The sequence below is a fragment of the Delphinapterus leucas genome, chromosome 17 (genome assembly GCF_059928025.1).
Source record: "Delphinapterus leucas isolate spDelLeu-1000000601 "Yukka" chromosome 17, BTC_Dleu_Yukka2, whole genome shotgun sequence".
Classification (NCBI taxonomy): Eukaryota; Metazoa; Chordata; class Mammalia; order Artiodactyla; family Monodontidae; genus Delphinapterus; species Delphinapterus leucas.
The window spans coordinates 37,163,945-37,184,601 of NC_143145.1; positions in this window are offsets into that span (position 1 = coordinate 37,163,945).

Below are 20,657 nucleotides of genomic sequence, written 5' to 3' on the forward strand. Positions count from 1 at the left end.
ACCAAACCTCTGGAAGACCAGGCGCTGTAGCAGCGCCAAACCTCAGGAAGACTGGGACTAGGACGCCATCGAGAATCCAAGGTTACCCCGGGACTTCAACATCGCACATCGTCACCTCAGTGATCAGTTATTTACGGCCTCAGCTCTCCCCTCTGGCTGCGCTTAGCAGTGTCTTGCGTCTTCTCTGTCTCCCCTGACCCACTTCCTCAACCCCTCTTTGGAATTTATAAGCTGCCAGCTCTTGACCTATTGCAACCTGCAGACTCATTCTGTTTGGCCGGTGTGGTGCCTTCACGTTTAGAGTTCCAAAGTCTTAGGGTGGGGCATGAACTTGGCAGTCACCCGAATCTTTGCCAAGCCCGGCTACCTTCGCCACGCCCCCTTCTCTCATTTGCATAGCCCACCCCCGCTGCTGAAGGTCGGAGTTGGTGATTCCTGCTCTCTACCTCTTTTCTACCTCACAGCTTGTGCTTAGCATCAGACTTGCTTCCTCATAATTTTGGCTTATTCTACCCCATTGGCTCTCTGTGTACATGTTTCTAGCTCCCACTGTTCACCAGTAATTCCCAGCTCAAATTCCCCAAAGGGAGAATCCGAACCACACCACCCAGTTGTGGCTAAACTTTTTCCACTGGTCCATGCTGTAGACTGCTGGCCAGCCTAGAGCATGGCTGCTTTAGGACAGGAGTCCACTCTGTGTCATCAGGTGTGGCTGAGGAACTGCAGGGCCTGCGGAGAACAGAACACAGTTTTCTGGGGCTGACACCTCAGCAGGGCCCATGAGCAGTGCAGGTACCTTTAGTTGGGGCTGAGGGAAGGGTGTCTGCAGTAATTGTCCAGCCCAGTGAAATCTGAGGGACCTAACTCTGCGAAACCTTAAAAAGACTGAGAGAATCAGGTTCCATCTAGCGTCCTCAAAGTCTGTGATCCTAACATGGAGTCTTTAAGAAAAGGTTAAATTGTGTTCAGTGCTCTCTGTCTAAGGAAACAGTGATGTGTATAGTATGCTTTGGAAGAATTTTGAAAATCATGAAAGTAAAAACGATGGAAGCTATTTAATGTGTATTCAGATATTTGAGAAACCTGGATGGTAAAAACAAAACAAAAACAACAACAACCAAAAACACCTTCATTTTCCATTGAAATAGGAATTAGTCCTACAAAGTTAAGAACAGAAGCTCGGAACGTTTTCTAATCCTGGCTCTGCCACTTACCAGCTAGCAAAATCTTTAGTAATTCATTTCCTCAACTGCCTCATCTATAAAATGAGGGTAATAACAGTACCTATCTTGTAGAGTTGTCAGATTAAACTAAATATTCCAAATAAAACCTTTAGAATGGGTACCTGGTGCATAGTTAGTGCTAAAAATTAATTATTATTATTGCTGCCATTGTTTTGTTATTATATAAATAAGGGAGTTTTATGTACTAATACATTAGTAGGATTTTTATAATGGTTGATAACTGTCGAGATTTTCCTCTTTGTACATATATATTCTCTTTAACATTTTGTTCTAGCTCTGTCACACAAATTATGTATTGTATTTCCACATGAAACAAACTGCTTCAGTTGACTTGCTATACTCTATAACAACAGTGTTTTGTTTGAGGGGATCTGAGTTTATTTTAACCCTAGTGCTGGTCTGTCTATCCATTAGCTTATCTTGGTGCCTAGACTGAAAGGCAACCCTGGCAAGACAACCTTCAGAGCAGGCCCCTACGTGGATAGCTGTCAATTCAAAAGTAAACACCTTTGAAAAACAACAAAGGCTATAGCTGATGCCAAAGGATTTATCTAAAGTCAGTCTCTTTGGCGTCTCTGGCCAGTTCTAGGTTGACTTCCTGCCTGGAAATAAGACAGGAAAGTGCTGGAATGGGTGCACGCCAAAAGGGCTGAGACCTGAAAGAAGTGGCGCTCAATGAAACCATTAGAATCAGTGAGGGAGCTTTAGAAAACATATCACTGCTGGTCCTACTTTACACCAATTAAATTCTAAACCTCAGGGGTAGGGCAGGGGATGGGAGAGGGCAAGCAGCCATATTTTTTTAAATTAATTTTTATTGGAGTATAATTGATTTACAATGTTGTGTTAGTTTCTGCTGTACAGCAAAATGAATCAGTTATACATATACATATATCCACTCTTTTTTAGATTCCTTTTCCATATAGGTCATTACAGAGTTTTGAGCAGAGTTCCCTGCAAGCAGCCATATTTTTAAAGCTCCCCAAATGCTTATAATGTGTAGCCAGGGTTGGAACCCCACTAGGGCTTCTGCTAATTTTCTTCTGCCACTGGGCAGGCCCTCCTCAGAAGAGAGGCTTCCGGGCAAGAACAGAGGAAAGGCGAAAAGAAGACCTTGCCCAAGAACCTGCTCATCATTGCAGCCACCTCAGGCGTTGGCCAGGCCTTACCCTCTGCTCAGCACTGGGTAGAAACCAAGTGGGAGGAGACAAGAAGATTGTGATTAGCGTCGCCTGCCTTCACAGAGCTTTCAGAACAGTTGGGGAGTCAATATTAGCACACAAGAAATGGTCGCAGAACTGTGAAGCATTACTTTGTGGCTGTGATTGGAGGGGCATGCTCTGAGAGTTCAGCCAAGGGTGAGGTGAAGGTCAACATGGAGGAGACAAAAACCTCCTGAGGATGAATCAGATCTGGGCACAAAGGGAGCCTGGGGAAGGCAGTTACAAGAACAGTGAACAGAACGAACAAAGAAAGGGCGTGGGGTGGCACAAACAGTGATGGCGCCACTCTATCGAGGATGCAGGATATTCCCGGGGAGTAGTAGGAAATGCACTTGGACGATTTAAGTAGACTGGGGCCAAATTTTAGAGGGCTGGTGTATTAGCCTGAGTAATCTAAATGTCATGAAATAGGAATGCTGTCCTGGGGTCTTCAGTAATAATAGGCAATGTTTCTGAGTGATCTAACAGAATATTGGAGGAGACTAGAGATAGCAAGACTGAGTAATATTGATTGTTTCAATAATCCCAGTGTGGAAAAGAAAACCCTGAAGGCCTATCGGTTATCATAGAAACAGATGAGGAGTAAATCCTAGAAATAGCTGTACGTTCCTTTTGTATGTGCTTATTTTGATTTTTATCAGATTATATAATATATGCACATTATAAAATTTGAGAAATCACAGAAAAGTAAAAAGGAGAAAAATGCATAATCTCTCTAAATACAAGCAACCACTGCTTTGACATATTTTTTCCAGTTTTTCATATATTTTTATGTGGTTGTGATCTCACTGTCTAAGCAATTTTGTATCCCATCTTTTTTTTTGTTTTTTCTTTTTGCTATACGCGGGCCTCTCACTGTTGTGGCCTCTCCCGCTGCGGAGCACAGGACTCTCTACCACTGCGCCATCAGGGAAGCCCTGTATCCCATCTTTAATATAATATGTGTGAGAATTTTTCTACATCCTTAATAGCTTTAAACTTTATTATTACATTAGCTGTGTTGTCTCTATTGGTATGGATGCACTGTGATTTATTTGTAGGACAATAGATTTCAGATTTCTTTCAATTCTTCCCCTGTTAAAACAGTGCTGAGGACTTCCCTGGTGGTGTAGTGGTTAAGAATCCGCCTGTCAATGCAGGAGACCCGGGTTTGAGCCCTGGTCCGGGAAGATCCCACATGCCGCGGAACATCTAAGCCCGTGCGCCACAACTACTGAGCCTGCTCTCAAGAGCCCACGAGCCACAACTACAGAAGCCCGCGCACCTAGAGCCCGTGCTCCGCAACAAGAGAAGCCACCACAATGAGAAGCCCACGCACCACAATGAAGAGTAGCCCCGCGCTGGTCTCAACTAGAGAAAGCCCATGCACAGCAACAAAGACCCAACACAGCCAAAAATAAATAAAAAAATTTATAAAATAAAATTAAAAAAAAACCAGTGCTGAGTAGAAGTATATCTCTATATATTAAATGTGCCCATCTTGGTTGTTATATCCATAAGATAAATTCCTAGATATGCCATTACTGAATAAAAATTTTTTTTAATTTAAAGCTCTTGCTACTTACTGAGAATTTGCATTTCAAAGTATTGAATTAATTTGCACTCCTGCCAACAGAATATAGCAATGCCGTTTTCACTCTAATTATCTTACCTAATTTGCTAGAGTAAAAAACTGAAATCTAATTTGTATTGTTTTAACTTGTGAGGTTGAACTTTTTATGTGTCTATTAACCACTTGTATGAATGATTTGTCCATTCTCTTTTCCCATCTAGAAATAGTAAGAACAAACAAATTTTAGAATTAGTAATATACTGAGGATGAAAAAGAGAGAAGATTCAAAGTTCTTGGCCAAAATAAACAAGAGAAAGCAAAAAAAAATAAATAAACAAAATGAAAGGTCAGATAGCAATCCGGAAAAAAATTGCAACACATATGGCAGAAAAAAGTCTGCTTTCCAAAAAATAGAAAGAGCTTATACCAATCAACAGGTCAACAATCTAATAGAAAAATGGGCAAAGGACATGACAAGTAGTTCTAGAAAAGGAAATACAAGTGGATTTTAAACGCAAACTGATACTCAGCCTAACTCCCAATAAAATATGCAAGTTAAAATGAAAATGAGATAGCATTTTCACTTAGATTTGCAAAGACCAAAATGTTTAATAACAGACTTTCTCAAGGAGTTGTTGGAAAACAGGTACTCATCCATGGTTGATACACTGTTAATTTATGTGATCACTTTGGGGGATAATTAGATAATAGATATCAATGTGGAAAGTAGACATATCCTTTGACCAACAATTCTACTTTTGGAATTTATCCTACAGATAATTCACAATTTGCACAAAATACTATATAACCCAGATAATCATTGCAAATTTGTTTATAGGAGCATAATATTGGAAACAACCTAAGATACGTCAATAGAAGATTATTTAAGTAATGCATGGTGTATCTGTACAGTTGAATATTATGCATCCATTAAAAAGAACAGTGTGCCTTTGTGGGTACTGATATAGCATTTCTCCAAGGTATTTTGTTGAAAAAAAAGTAAGGTGCAAAGACTACCACTCTGTAAAAGGGGTGAGGGTGGGCAGGATAGATATTCATTTGCTTGTATGTGCACAAACTTGTTTTGCATTGATACATGAGACACTGACAATAATAGTTGCATGGGGGAGGGGCATTGTGGGAACTGAAGGGCAGAGGTTTACAAAGAGAATTTTCGCTCTATCCTTATGTTCCTTTTGAATTTTGTGTCATATATCTACAATGGGAAAATGTGACTGTTAAGAGTATGGCTTTTGTACATTGTGTAAAACCAAGGTTCAAAAAGGCAGCTGCTTGGATTCTCTCCAAGTTGTGATTTGGAGTAAACTGTATTGTTAGCATTCTACCCTGGACTGTAAGCCCAAGGTTGCAGTGGCTGTCAACATTGACTTCCCTGTTGAATCACCAGCATCTAGCCCAGATGGGAGGTGTTTAATAAACATGTCTTAGATGAGTTCCAGGATTCTAATCTAAAGAACAGAAAAATGAAGCTGCCATAGAAAGAAACAGGTCAATGTGAAAGGAAGAGTCAGAGACAAAGGCATTTAGGAGTGTAAAGAAGATACCTTGCAAAAATGTTGCAAGGGTATCAGACTTCAGAAGGAGTGGGTCAGTGCCAGCCTGCTCCTCCTGTACCAGCGCTGTTGTCCACAGCAATGTCAAAGCTGTGGAGAGGAAGCTGGAGAGGTGGGCAGGGCCGAATTGTGACGGGCCCTAGACAGGATGCAATGGAGTGAGAAGAATGAATGACAGAAGTCAGAAAGAAATTGAAAGCCCAGACATATTGTTCAGACTACTTTGGCTTCAAGAAACAGATCAAAACCAAAGAGGGCCTTTATTGGCTTGTGTAACTGGGAAGTCCAGAGATTTGACAGTATCGGTTAGGATATTCTTTCTTTCTCCACCCAGCACACCCACTTTTCCATGCTGGATTTATTCTCTTGTAGACTCTTTACACGTGCTGGCTTCTGACAACTCCAGTTTTATAATTAACCGGTAGGTGGTCCCAGTAGTTCCTAACAGTTCTAGTAAAATCTTAAAAATGATACTTATTGGACAACTTGAATCGCATGCCCATCCCTGAAATAATCCTGTTCAAACTACTAGAAGACCAGGCAAGTGTCATAGATCACCACTAAAGGGTTAACACCACTTTAATCTTATGAACCAAGAGTGAGGGAGGGGTAGTCCTCCAAAGAAATCAGGATGCTGTTTCCAAACACAAAGTGCTGAACAAGTAAAAACAATAATAGCACTCCACTCTAAGCAAAAACAAAAGATCAAATGAATATTTTTCCATTCTTTAATAATAAAAATTGGAAAGCATCTTTGGAGGGAGAAAAAGTCAAGATGCTAGAGATGGTGGGAGAAATTGTGGGAGCAAACTCTGGAAGAAATGGGAAGTGAGGGTGTTCAGATGGAAACACTGGTGGTAGAAAATAATTATGGACTCATAGGGCTGGGAAGGATCATGGAGGCCACCTAATGCAGCTCCCTTTCTTCTATTCTGCGAGCCTCCACACATGAATTAGGCTCCCTTACAGGACCATTCGAACTCTACTTGAACATGTTCGTAATGCAACATATTCGTAATGGATAGCTAATGATTTCAGAAAGTATTTAATTTCATTGTCATGCAGGTTTGATTCTTTAAAATGTCTGCTTTTCATTGAGCTGAAATCTAGTTCTCAGTTTGCCCTCTGGGTTAACAAACCTCAAGGCTACTCTTTTCATCAGACGATCCTTTAAGAGTTGGAAGACACTTACATTCCTTCCCTAGTCTTTTCCTTTTCAGCCAAGCACAACCAGTTCTTTTGACCACATATCAGGCAACGTGGTTTCTAGCTTTTTCTACAGCCTAATTGTCTTTCTCTGGATTCACACTGATTTATATGTGTCTCTCTATATCTTTATCTTTATTGCCTCCCTTTATCTGGACACTATACTTTACTAATGCAACTTAAGATTTCATTGGCTTTTTTTGCAACACTGCACAAACTCTCCCATTTTGAGCTTGTTACCAATAAAATCCCCAGGTCTTTTTTCTCATGAATGGTTGCCAAGTCAGGTTTTGTAACTATGCAAGTGGTATTTTTTTTTGAGCCAGAAGAATGGAACTTCCTAATTTTTTCTTTTCAGTCTCTTCTTGTTGTTTCTTTCAGACTCCACCCTGTTACTTCCCTGCCAAAATGTGACTCTTTATAACCGGGTGGTATAAGGCCTATAGGCCTTGCTTCAAAAGAAGAACCCTCTGGCGTTCCATTAACCCAACAGGTCTTTTGGCTTATGCGTGGGTCAGTTCTCATGGCTGATTCCTAAATAATCTGATAATCTGGTTTCTATTCTTTGCTGATGCCTTGGTCATATGTTGCACCACTAATAAGTGGGCAGCCTTTCTAGCCCATAGCTTGTGTGTGTGTGTGTGTGTGTGTGTGTGTGTGTAACAGTTGATGAGCTTTGACCTGTGTTTCAGGTCAGTCAGCTTTGTTCCAGCTGTTCTAGATGAGCAGACACCGGTGCCTATAAGCTGTCCCCTCCCCGACACCCATGGCCAATGAAACAGTAGCAGCCAGGTCAGCTCCAGAAAGATGTAGAATTAGTCACATCTGGCCTGTGCTTTAAAGCAGAGTTGTGAGAGGCCTAACTAACCATCACCCTGTAGCCAAACTGTCTGATGAGTCTTTGTTCGACCAAAGTCCCAGATTCCTAGATGTCCCCCCACACTGCCCCAGTCCTTACTGGAACTAAAGCCCTCTTTACTTTTGCTGTGTCATCTAAGGTTCTGATTCCATTATGAATCTCTCATCTGGTTCATAGAAGACACTTTTCAAGGAGCAATACATCTGCCCCCAGAATTTGGAAAGGCCTCCTTGATCTAAGATTTGCTCACCACTTATTTTCTTAAGAAGCCAATATCTAGAAGCCTTTTCCTACACATCACCCCAGGCCCCCCAGACTAGACCCTTTGCATATAGACCCTCCAAAGTGAACTAGCATTCACCTTGCTCCTTGGACTTGATGATTTTGACTGCTGACCTCTCCCTGATAGAGGCTAGCTTGCCTCTATCAGGGAGAGGTTTAATTCATCTCCACTGCTTTAATTCATCTCCACGTTTGCTTTAATTCATCTCCACTGCTCTCTCAGCCTCAATTACCACCCTCCTATCAGCTTGAGCCTGCTTCTGCACCAGGAGATGCTAAGTACTTGAGGCTCTGGGAAAGTGCCAATTATGATAACTAAAGAAAATGTGCAGCTGTGACACTGAGGGTGTGGTCAAAAGTGGAGCCTCTTCTCTGACCCAAAGAAGGAGGGGGTACATTGTGCCAGGGGTAGATACCAGCTGCCCTTTCATCCTGTCTCCTGTAATGCATGCATTCAAGACCCAGTGCAGTCACCCTTAAAGCAGAGGGACTGAGGTCTCAGACTCTCACTACAGTATAGGATTCACACCTCAAACATTTGAAGGGCCTACCTGTTTGCTAGGATTTAGTTCTCAGTTTTCCCACAAATCTCTATAATAGCTCATTGTCAGACTGTATCAACAGCAATAAAGAGATGATATATTTGTGCTTCTGGCTCACATATTCTGTGTCCCTGATGAAGAAATGCTGGCTTGAAGAGCAATGGTAAAGCAAAACCGTCAGTGATGGTCTCATCACCTTTCCAAACTTGTTTTGTGTGATGCCCTTTTCGTATTACTTTAAAAAGAGGAACCAGATGTTTTCCTAAGGGGAAATTTCTAACACCTTCTTTCTGAAAAATAAGTCACTGGAATTGAGAGGCCATACACTCGGGATTTTCTAGGTTATGACCACAATAAAATAATGGATGACATCACCTATAGGAGAGAGGTTTTCATGAATCAATGCAGTAAATAGAGTATAAGAAGTAATTACTAAATCTAACAGGAAATTTTCTAGTTCCTAGATACTGGGACAATCTTCCTTACCAATCCAAAATTAGTAGATCAGAAAATTAAAATAATTTTTCTTTATATTTGCTAGCCAGTCTAAGATTAAAACTGAAAAACCAAGCTTAGATGTGTGTGACTTTTTCAGAGCAAAATAGAAAGTACCTGGAAGGCAATCCAAATAAAATCATTTAAAAAGAAGTAATGCTGACATATCTGCCGAGGAACTGTTCACCAGAATGTTTAGACCGGGTCCAAGAACGTCAATCCCCTGGCTCCTATTCTGATTGTTTTGGGACAGAACACAAATTTCAAAAGGAAAAAACACAAGATAGCATTCAAAGAAACTCTGCCAATCCTGAATTTGAAGATATTAGCAAATGTATTCAGTGTTTTTTCATCAAAGTACAGCTTTGATTTAATACAGACTGTTTAAAGGATTTAAGAGAAATATCATTTATTTCAGAATAAAAACTAATGAGAATGATAGGGAGTAAGGTCTTAGAAGAAGGAAGGGAATGAATTCAAGGACTCATGGGAAAGGATGTAAGATTGGCTCATCTTCTGAGACAGGAGGAAAAATAAGAAATACTTGAGTAAGAGACAGAGAGAGATGACACAGAGAAAGGGAAGATGAGAGGGTTGATGATTCCCTAAAGGCCTGGATGTTTCCAGTAAAGCAATAAGGGCAGGAAGCTACCTTTTTCCCTCGCTAGACTGTAAGATCTGTTAGGGCAGGGACAGGATCTGTTTTGTCCCCTACCGTATTACCCTGCCACTTAGCACAGTGCATGGCACATCGTTGATTCTCAATTAGTATTCGTTGAATAAAATGAATGAAAGAGTGTGGGCACTAGGGACTTAGAAGAGTGGGACATGCTGGGAATGGCTATGTTAGGAATCAACCAGAAATGAAGAATGTGGTTGCTAATCTGAGGTTAGGTGGTATGCATTTAAATTGAATCAGCATTTCTCTGAAATTCAGAAGCAAGAACAGAAAAGCAGACAGACGGGAACTGGCGTAACAAGAGAACAGAATGGAAAAAGGATAAGAGGGTCTAGTATGCCTGCGAGAGTGCTGAAGGTCAGGCTGAAAATGGGGTCAAGGATGGGGACAGACTGAAAGCAACAATAGATTGCCAAGGTCACAAGATTACAAATACTTCTGAGTACTTTAGGCAAAGAGCCCCTTTAAAACACCAGTGTAGCATATAGCTTTGTAATAGGCTGAGCATCCAGTTCAAATTTTTACTCTAAATTCTGTGAATATTCAGACATGAATTGTGTCTTATAGCCCAAATTCTTGTAGCCCAGTGTGTTCATTAAATGAATAAAAAAGGGAGGAGAAAAAGAAAGAAGACATGATTGACATGTGTTATGTCTATTAAAATTATGAGCTACTCAGATTTTTTGTGTCTATAAGTGTATATAAGTATTTGGGGGTGTATGTGTAATACTGTTCACAAATACACATTCCATCATAAACATCCCCAGATATTTTCTGCAGTATTGGGGTTGATAGCAATGATTGGAAAATCTGTCAATTAATTGAGTTCTGCTCTATCTTCTGTGTGGTAGGATGGAGCCAAGATCTGGTAAATACTGGGCTTGAAGACCCAGGGGACAGGCTGGAGATTTGGAATTGCTGAGGACAGAGAACCAGAACCAAATTCCTTGTCCAGAGCCCAGTTACTGAAAGGAAAGGGCCTAGAAATGACACAGTTTCACCAGGATCAAAGACCGTGGCACCAGCCAGGTCAAACAGAGGGACAAATTGGCAGGTACCATATAGAAAGTCAAAATCCAGAATTACTATGTATTTGCCTCTTTGGAAGGCCCCCAACGTCAAACCCTTTGCTAAAACCCGTCAGCTGTTAAAGTTCTCTGCCTTCAGTATCAAACATATCAATATTTTCCCTTCTAGGATTTTCTATTTAAAAGGTGAATCTTGGGCTTCCCTGATGGCATAGTGGTTGGGAGTCCGCCTGCCGATGCAGGGGACACGGGTTTGTGCCCCGGTCCGGGAAGATCCCACATGCTGCGGAGCGGCTGGGCCCATGAGCCATGGTCGCTGAGCCTGCGCGTCCGGAGCCTGTGCTCCGCAACGGGAGAGGCCGCAACAGTGAGAGGCCCGTGTACCGCAAAAAAAAAAAAAAAAAAGGTGAATCTTTGGAATTAATTTTCTTATCACCTCTTCTTGAAATGTTATTATAAATTCTTTTAATTTTGTTCATGTCGTTTCTTCTGCAAATACATGTACTCATATACTTAGGATTCTCAGGTTGGAAATTCTTCACTTGTGAAATATCAATGCAAAGGTACATTAGAAGCCTAACTAAGAGAAACAGTGACTCATTGTCAGATGGGAGTGAGGTGGGAGAAGAGAATGAAAGGAACTTCCACTCTCCTCCAGATATCCTAAGTCTTCAAAACTTAGGAAAGTTTTGAATGTTTCAATGTTTCAAGGGAATCCATTGTTCATTTAAAAGGAAAACAAAAACTCTACACTTGTTTTCCTATTGGGTCTATAAATCAGTAAAATATTAAGGTGGAAACAAAAGAAATACCTCTTTGCAATTGATCATCTACTTCAGTCATACAAGTCCTTGTATTTGATTGTGTTGCAGATTTATGCTTCTAAAAATAGTATGTCTCAAGTATTCTTTCTAAATCCCAAAGTGCTTGCTACTAAATTATTTTTCCTCTATTCAATGCTGAATCACAGAGAAGATAATTTAAAAGATCTCATGTGATGTATGGAACCAACATTGTACAAAATCTGGATCGGGCACCCTCCTGTTCTCGGTAAAAAATGAATTATCATACAACTTTACTGTGTGGGAATTTTTATTTGAACAAAGCCATCTCAAAATCACTGCACTGTAGCAATTGTTTAGTTTCCCCCTCATGTCCTTGAGATATATTGTTTAAAGTTTTTGCTTTTATCACAGAATATAAAACAATTTGAGATGGAATACAGATCTCTGGCCCTGAGACTTCAGATATTTTTCTCCCTCGCTCAGTTATCCAACTGGTTTCAAATCTTATTCTCTTTGATCATGGACAAGAATGTTGGCTTGGCACAGTCATTTTAGCTCCAAACTTGTGTGTTGTTTTTTTTTTTTGCCGACTCCCAAGTATGAATTTCAACAAGTTAACAAAGTTAAATTCTCCCCTCTAGCCCTAAATGTCAGTTGATGCATTCAAGGTATGACATGTCATCTCTTGTCCATCTTTTTATATCGTATAGACTTTTCAATTAGCCATTTTGAATTCCAGCCACATTTGCTAGGAAATAACTGTTTAAATACATCCTCTCCTAACACATTTCTGATGGGATTCCCCTGGCAAAGGTAGATGGGATTTTAAAAATTGGAACCATACTAGAAACAGAATTGTTTTTGGTAATTGCTGATGAGTTTCCTGGCTAGCATACGTGGAGCTGAAGTGACAGTTCCATTGAACAGCATGGATGGCAGAAAAGGGTGAAAGATGGCACCTGCAGAACAGCTGTCCACTCCCAGTAGGGCTTCGTTCGGACTTAGTTGTCTCTCCCCAGTGTTTTCTCCCTGCTTAAATGTTTTGTATCTTCTTACTGTTTCAGTGCTGAGATTCTGCCAAAAATACTAAACACGATTTGAAAGGAAAAGAAAAACATAGAGATAAAACTTCCCAACATCGTATTACAGGGAGGAATAACATTTTCTTTCTTCCTTACAATTCTATTTTCCTATGACAGACTATCTTCAATAAAAGCCACTGAATCCAATATCCACTCATCTTAAAATAATACTATTGATAACAGCTAATATTTACTGAGCTATTACTAAGTGCCAGGTACAGTGCTAAATGCTTTACCTTTATTATTTCATCTAATGCTCCCAGAAACTCTAAGAGGGAGATATTTTTATTACCCTCACTATAAAGATGAAACAGATATAATGGAACCTTGATCTATGAGTATTTTTCTGCCTGTACTAGTAATTTTAGACCTTTTATTGGAAGGCCTCTGAGAATCCAAGTGCACACATGTATTTTTTCACCCACTGAATATGAATACCTACAAGTATAATCAAAGTGGAAGGGGGCCACAAGATAGGTTATAGTATTTTTAAGCTTTTAAAAGAGTATCTTTAGTAATTCTGCTTCTACGTATATACCCCAGAGAAACTCTCCCATTATACCAAAAGAGATATGTATAAGAATGCTCATTTATATAGCAGTTAAAATGAATAAACTAGATTTTCATGTATCAACATGGATAGATCTTAAAAACAATGTTGTGTAGGGAAAAAAAAGACTATAGAATGATATGAATTTATAATATCATTTATGTAAAAAATATAATATCATTTAGTAAAACTGATGTTTGGAACATAAAACAACAGAATATGTTATTTGGAAATAAGCATTTTTATAGTAAAAGGATAAAAATGTGAGCCAGAAAGGTAGAACTTTCAGGATAACAGTTACCTTGGGAGGAAAGGAATAGGATGGGGGGAAGGTACAAAGTAGGCTTCAACTCTTTGTCTCATTTCTTTTGCTATAGAAAATAATACAAATATGAGAATATGTTAACATTTGTTCTGTCAAGAACTACATGAGTCTGCTACCTTATTTTCTGAAAAATTTTTATATTTTAAAAATAATTCCATCTTAAACACAAATAGGTATATTCACGCTGGAAAAGGGCAGGGATCACTATACAGAGCATTATCTCCATAATTTGGGGGTAAAATTTTTCTGAAGCAGATTTAACTAGGTGCCCAATTTATTTATAAAATAACTCAGTATACCATCCATAGAACAGCTAGCTTTGAGTCTTATAAATTCAGTGCAACCTCCAAACTAAACTAGTTATAAAATGTATTCTTCAGTAATTTCATTATGGTGAATTTTGTGGTTTTATATTAGCTGCAAACCGCAAGGAGCCAGCCCCCAAGATCCCTGCAATATTATCAAGGCCAACAGAAAGAACAGTTGTCTGGGGACTGTTACGGGCCACACGCTTCTGGCCAAAGACTCCTCTTCGTGGGTCATCATTATTACCTGGACTGTACATCCCCAAATCTGACTCCCTGGCCACCCCTCTTCCTTTCCCTTTCTTCATCTCCAACAGCACAGGATTTCACTGTGAAGGTAAGCCCTCCTGATTGCTATCTAACTAGGCCATGTGGTTTCGGTAGTGAGCGTTCTTCATTACATGATTTGGTATAAGGTTCTGGGCCATAGCTAAAAATATTTCAGCTTGAAAATTAATCTGATCTCTTGTTTGTTTTCTTTTGTTTGGAATATTTTCACTTTTTAGACAATAATGTAGTTGAAGAATGCTATACCCAGCATTACTTAAAGTGCTATTTATTTGTTAACATTATATTTTGTAAGTGAGAAAAGTATTCCTCGTGTACATTTAAAAATAATCCCCTTCAGTTATATAACTAGCAATCAGTACCAGTTTGTTTGTGGGCATGTGTTCATATACATTTTTTATACCTGCCTTGTTTCAAATAGCATAAAAGCTGGGTTACAGATATAGATAGATAGATAGATAGATAGATAGAGATATAAATAACACCAGAAAAATTAAATCTGCATTCAGTGAAGACATGGAAACAGAGGATTTAAGTCAGGAGTGAGTTAAGTATGTAAAGTGCATCCTGTTCAATATTATACACAGGCAGGAAGGATGCCTCATACATGGCTCTAAGCTTCCTCGCAGCCAAGGAAAATACTGTCAGTCCCACAATTGGCTATCCAGAAAACAAAACAAATGGGGATAATACACAAGGGAAACACAACTATACCAGGTGCTAAAACTAAAGAAAAACATTTTCCAGATATTGTTAGAGTAAATATAGCAATAAATTTCATGGTGCTTTCTTATAAATCCTTTAATATAGGCCCAAAGTATGATACCAAAGTAAGTTCATTAAGAAATCAGAGGGAAGAAAGGAACCACGGCATGGAGGCTGGGAAGGTAGGAAAGGGGTAGCATAGGCACAATCCAGGGGCTATGGCATTGCAACTGTTGGTCTTGACATGAGGCTCATTACCAGGATGACCATATAATTTATTGTCTAACCCAGGCCCCTTTGAGTGTGAAAGGTGGTACTATTGGGACTTCCCTGGTGGTTCAGTGGTTAAGACTCCAAGCTCCCACAGCAGGGGGCACGAGTTCGATCCCTGGTTGGGGAACTAAGATCCTGCATGTCCCGCAGCATGGCCAAAAAAAAAAGAAAGGTGGTACTATTAATTAAGCCCACACACAGGTATAAGCCTGGAGTGTCCTGAGCCACCTGGGATATACAATTACACTAGGTCCTTGTTCCTCACCCAGTGACATCCTGCTCCCATTGCAGCCCACCACTGTGGACCTTGTCAGCCAAACTCATTCTGTCCAACCTGGAGTGAGTCTAACCAGCTCTAGTTATAGGCGACTCTGGGGGGTTCTGGCCCAGGTCACCAGCATGGGGTTGGCTTGCTCATGAGTCAGCCAAAGAGGCAAGGTAATCAAGAAAGACTGGAGTAAGCAACGGGCAATGTCATAATGGCTGAAGCACTTAAGCTATAGTTCTCAAACATGTGATATTAATTACCCAGGAATCTATCTTAGTAAGCACCCCAGGTGATTCTAGCAATGATGCTTCTAGCCTAGGCTTTGAGAAATACCACCTTAAAGGCTTATTAAATAGCCCTTCAGGGAGTCTAACCTTCCTACAAGGAAGAGTACCTTGGGTGGGCTTTGGGGAGGATACAGTGCCAGTTCCCCTGTGCAAGGTCAGAGCAGTGAGATAGGTGGATCAGAGCCGCTCAGCGTTCAGCTACCTGAATGACTTTTCCATTGAGAGGCCTAGGTTCTCAATTTGGACGAGAAAAGGTCTTTCCTCTCCAGATTCTCTATATGGTCCTAACAATTAAGAGAACCACTCAAGCCGGGACACAGACTACCCCATTTTTTAAAATCCTAGCTGGACTATCTCCCACTCTAGTGAGTTTCCCTTTACCTAGAAATAGTAGCTAACATTTACTGATGATTTGCTACGTGCCAAGCCTAAGTGTCGTATCTGCATTTACTCATTTAGTCCTGAGAACAACCCAATGGGAGAGGTACTGTTTTCACCCCCATTTGATGGTGGGGCATGTTGAGCACACCCAAGGGGAAATGTACACAGTGTGGTCTCTGTCTGAGGCACCCTTGTGGTAATGCAGGCCACAACCTTCACAGTCTGACACACTGGGCCCAACGTTGTGGGTCATAGAAGTTTGGTAAATTTCCCAAGGTCCCGCAGCTAGAACCCAGGTTCTGAAATCTCATAGATGAGGAAAAGGAGGGAACTGGCTAAGAAGACATTTCTATGACCTGCCAGGAAGGGAACTGGACCAATTTGGGAATCAATGTATGTAAACACAAAAGGACAGGTAAGAGTGAGCAGTTAGGAAGTAGCACATTCCAGTGAACCAACTGTGGCAACTGAGAATCTCCCAAGTCTTCCTGGATGAGGTCCCAAGACTGCCTCCCCAAACCGTGTTAAATGATGATGGTGAAAAGAAAACCTAAGCTCCCCTTCCTGGTTGCATATTTTCCAATGAAATGACCCTAAGGCTGAGCTTCTTGCTTCCAATGTCCTGTCCGGTGTTCCTACAACATGTTTTTATCACAGTTTTGGCCCTTGTATTAGAGTGATTTTCTATGTGTCTGTTTCCTTGCCAAGTTTACAAGTTTCTTGAAAGCAGGGACAATACTTTACCATATTTGTATCTCTCATTGCCCAGGGAAGGCATGCCACATGTGCATGGCTAGGCATCTTTGATTGCTTCCTTCTTCTCTTCCTTATGTGTCAGGATTAAGCTACCTGACTTCAAAGTGTAGTGGAAAAGACCTACAAAAATAATGAAGTGCTTTACACAGAAAATTATAGATAGGCACAGGATTGCTGTGGAGCCAGAGAAGATGGGCTCAGCTTAGCCTGTGAGGGCCAGCGAAGGTTGATAAATTGAGCTAGACAGAGAGAAGGGAGGGGGCGCTCTAGGCAGAGTAGATGGCATGTGCAAAGAAAAGAAGATGCTCATGTGTGAGAGAGAGAGTAAAGAAGGAGAGGAAGGGAGAAAGGAGAGAGGATTTTTGGTACTGCAAGCAGCTTTGTGTGGTTGAAGAAGTTTTCACTTTGACTGTGTCACCAATGGAGAGGGCTGGGGTAGGGATGGGAGAAGGGTAGGAGCTCTGGAGCCAGACAGCCTGCATGGTCCAAATCCCAGCTCTGCCACTTACCAGCTATGTAACTTTGTGCAAATGACAACCTCTCAAGCCTCAGATCCTCATTTGTTAATGGGATAATAATAGCACCTACCTTTTGGGACTCATAATTAAATGGCCTAATACTTATAAAGCACTTAAAACAGTGCCTGTCATATAATATGCATTCAATAAAGAGTAGTTATTATTGTAACCCCATTGCTCTCTTTCTCTCATTCCCTACTTTTACTCCATTCCAAGTAAGTCTTATCAATTCTTCCTCTAAAACAAATACCAAGACCATCCTCTTTTGTCACCACCTTGGTCCAAAGAACTATGATTTCTTTCCTGGATTCTTGTAGTAGCCTCCTAACTGCTCTCCCTGTTTCTATTCTTGCTCTGTTACAATCTGATCCACAAAACAATTAGAGTGATCCTTTTCAAAGGTAAATTGGGTGTCACTCCACTTAAAAATCTGTTGTTTCTCATCACACATCATCCCAACCATTTAGAATTCTTATCATGACCTTAAAAGGCCTTAAATAGGGCTTCCCTGGTGGCGTAGTGGTTGAGAGTCCGCCTGCCGATGCAGGGGACACGGGTTCGTGCCCCGGTCCGGGAAGATCCCACATGCTGCACGGAGTGGCTGGGCCCACGAGCCATGGATGCTGAGCCTGTGCGTCCGGAGCCTGTGCTCCGCAACGGGAGAGGCCACAACAGTGAGAGGCGCACGTACTGAAAAAAAAAAAAAAAGTCTTAAATAATCTGGCTGCCTCTAACCTCTCTAAAACTACATCACATTCCCTCTTACTCACCATGCTTCAGCCTCTAGTTGCCTTGAACTTGGCAAGTTTGTCTTGCTAGAACCTTTGCATCTGCTGTTCTCTCTGCCTTCCCCACCCCGTAACTTGTTTGCCTCCTTCTTGTCTTGTACTGGGTTGGCCAAAAGGTTCATTTGGTTTTTTCCATAAGATGGCTCTAGTAGCACTTAGTTGTCTTTAACTTCATTCGAAACAATTTTGTTAGATTGTATGTGACAGCTGTCATATCAGCGTGCATTTCAAAAAAAGACATCAAAATTGGTGAATTTTTGTGTAGCCATTTTAATATTGAAGATGGAAGAAAAAAGCAACATTTTCGGCATATTATGCTCTAGTATTTCAAGAAAGGTAAAAACGCAACTGAAATGCACAAAAAGATTTGTGCAGTGTATGAAGAAGGTGCTGTGACTGGTCGAACGCGTCAAAAGTGGTTTGCAAAGTTTCGTGCTGGAGATTTGCTGGACGATGCTCCACGGTCGGGTAGACCAGTTGAAGGTCACAGAAATCAAATCGAGACACTGGTTGAGAACAATCAATGTTATACATGTGGGAGAGAGCTGACATACTCAAAATAACCAAATCAAGCATTGAAAATCATTTGCACCAGCTTGGTTATGTTCATCGCTTTGATGTCTGGGTTCCACATAAGTTAAGCAAAAAAAAACCTTCTTGACCGTATTTCCGCATGCAATCGTCTACTTAAAAGTAATGAAAACATTCCCTTTTTAAAACAAATTGTGACGGGCGCTGAAAAGTGGATACTGTACAATAAAGTGGAATGAAAGAGATTGTGGGGCAAGCGAAATGAACCACCACCAACCACGCCAAAGGCCAGTCTTCATCCAAAGAAGGTAACGTTGTGTATATGGTGGGATTGGAAGGGAGTCCTCTATTATGAGCTCCTTCCAGAAAACCAAATGATTAATTCCAACAATTACTGCTCCCAGTTAGACCAACTGAAAGCAGCACTCGATGAAAAACATCCAGAATTAGTCAACAGAAAACGCATAATCTTCCATCAGGATAAGGCAAGACCACATGTTTCTTTGATGACCAGGCAAAAACTGTTACAGCTTGGCTGGGAAGTTCTGATTCATCTGCTGTATTCACCAGACATCGCACCTTTGGATTTCCGCTTATTTAGGTGTTTACAAAATTCTTTTAATGGAAAAAATTTCAATTCCCTGGAAGACTGTAAAAGGCACCTGGAACAGTTCTTTGCTCAAAAAGATAATAAGTTTTGGGAAGATGGAATTATGAAGTTGCCTGAAAAATGGCAGAAGGTAGTGGAACAAAAGGGTGAATACGTTGTTCAATAAAGTTCTTGGTGAAAATGAAAAATGCCTTTTTTTTTTAAACTTAAAAACCGAAGGCACTTTTTGGCCAAATGTCAGAGGAGTGGACTTTAGTTTGAGACACCAAACTGAAGTAACAGGCTCCCTGGTTTCTATATGTTACTCTGGTAAATTTATTTCCTTTTGTTTATGTCTCTGTTGTTATTTACTCTGCCTTCCCCAACTCTGTGCCCCAGAATATATGTTCTATGAGAGCAGAAACAAGGCCTGTCTTTTTCATTGCTGTATTCCCAGTTTCAATAACAGCAAAACTCTCTGCCTGAACTAGGCACCCAATAAATATTTATTGAATTGAAATTGAACGAATTAAAAGAGAGTAGGGAAAGAAGGGAGAATGCTGCCAAAAATGAAGGCACCTGGGGCCAATTATTATGCTTTTGCAGCAATCCAGTGAGAAATGATGAGGCCCTCCAGTGGTTTTCAACCTTGGCTCTGCATTGGAATCACCTGGGTAGTTTCGAAAATTACTGATGCCTGAGCATCATCCTCAGGGCCCCTGATTTAATTGGTGGATGCAGCCTGGGTGTCAGGATATTTCTTAAAGCTCCAGAGGAGATTCTATCATGCAGCCCAAGGTGAAACCACTGCCCAAAGGCAAAAGGGGGATACAGAAGAGAGTGAGTGCAGGGATGTTTAGGACACGACACGCAATAAGCAGGACTTGGTGGTTAACTACAAACTGGAACTGATGAAAAGGAGGGTGCCTAGGAAGAATCCTAGATTTCTGGCTTGGGCCTGGGTAAAAGAGAGAGGCAAGTTTTGAGAAAAAGATAACAAATTATGTCTTGGACAGGCTAAGTTTGAAGTGCCTGTGGGGATTTGAGTGGAGATGTTCAATAGATATTTCTTTAATAGATTTACGTTGCCCTAGTGAAGAACAGGAAATCCCTCTAGTTTTTAAGATGACAGGGAAAGGCATCTCCGGAAATTATGACAGAGTACAAGACCATTCCCACTCTGCACAGACTCTTTACTCAAAACTCCCTTCCAAGACAATGCCCCATCAGTTCTGAAATGTTGCTCAACATGTTGATATATTTACAGGAAGGATTATATTATGGATGGGTACCATCCCATAAATCCATTTAACTTACTATTCTTGTATTACCTGTAGGCTTAAAGTATCCCACTGATTAAATTGCTGGCAGCCTCCAAATAGCATTTAAAGGAATATATAGCAGCTTTAAAACTTTCTGATAAATGAAAATGAACATACCCATCATTACTTCAAGAGTTGTGGTCAAATATACTTAGACCTAAACCGCTTAGAAACCTTGTTTAGTTTTTTAATTGATAAATTTTTACTGGGTTACCAAAGA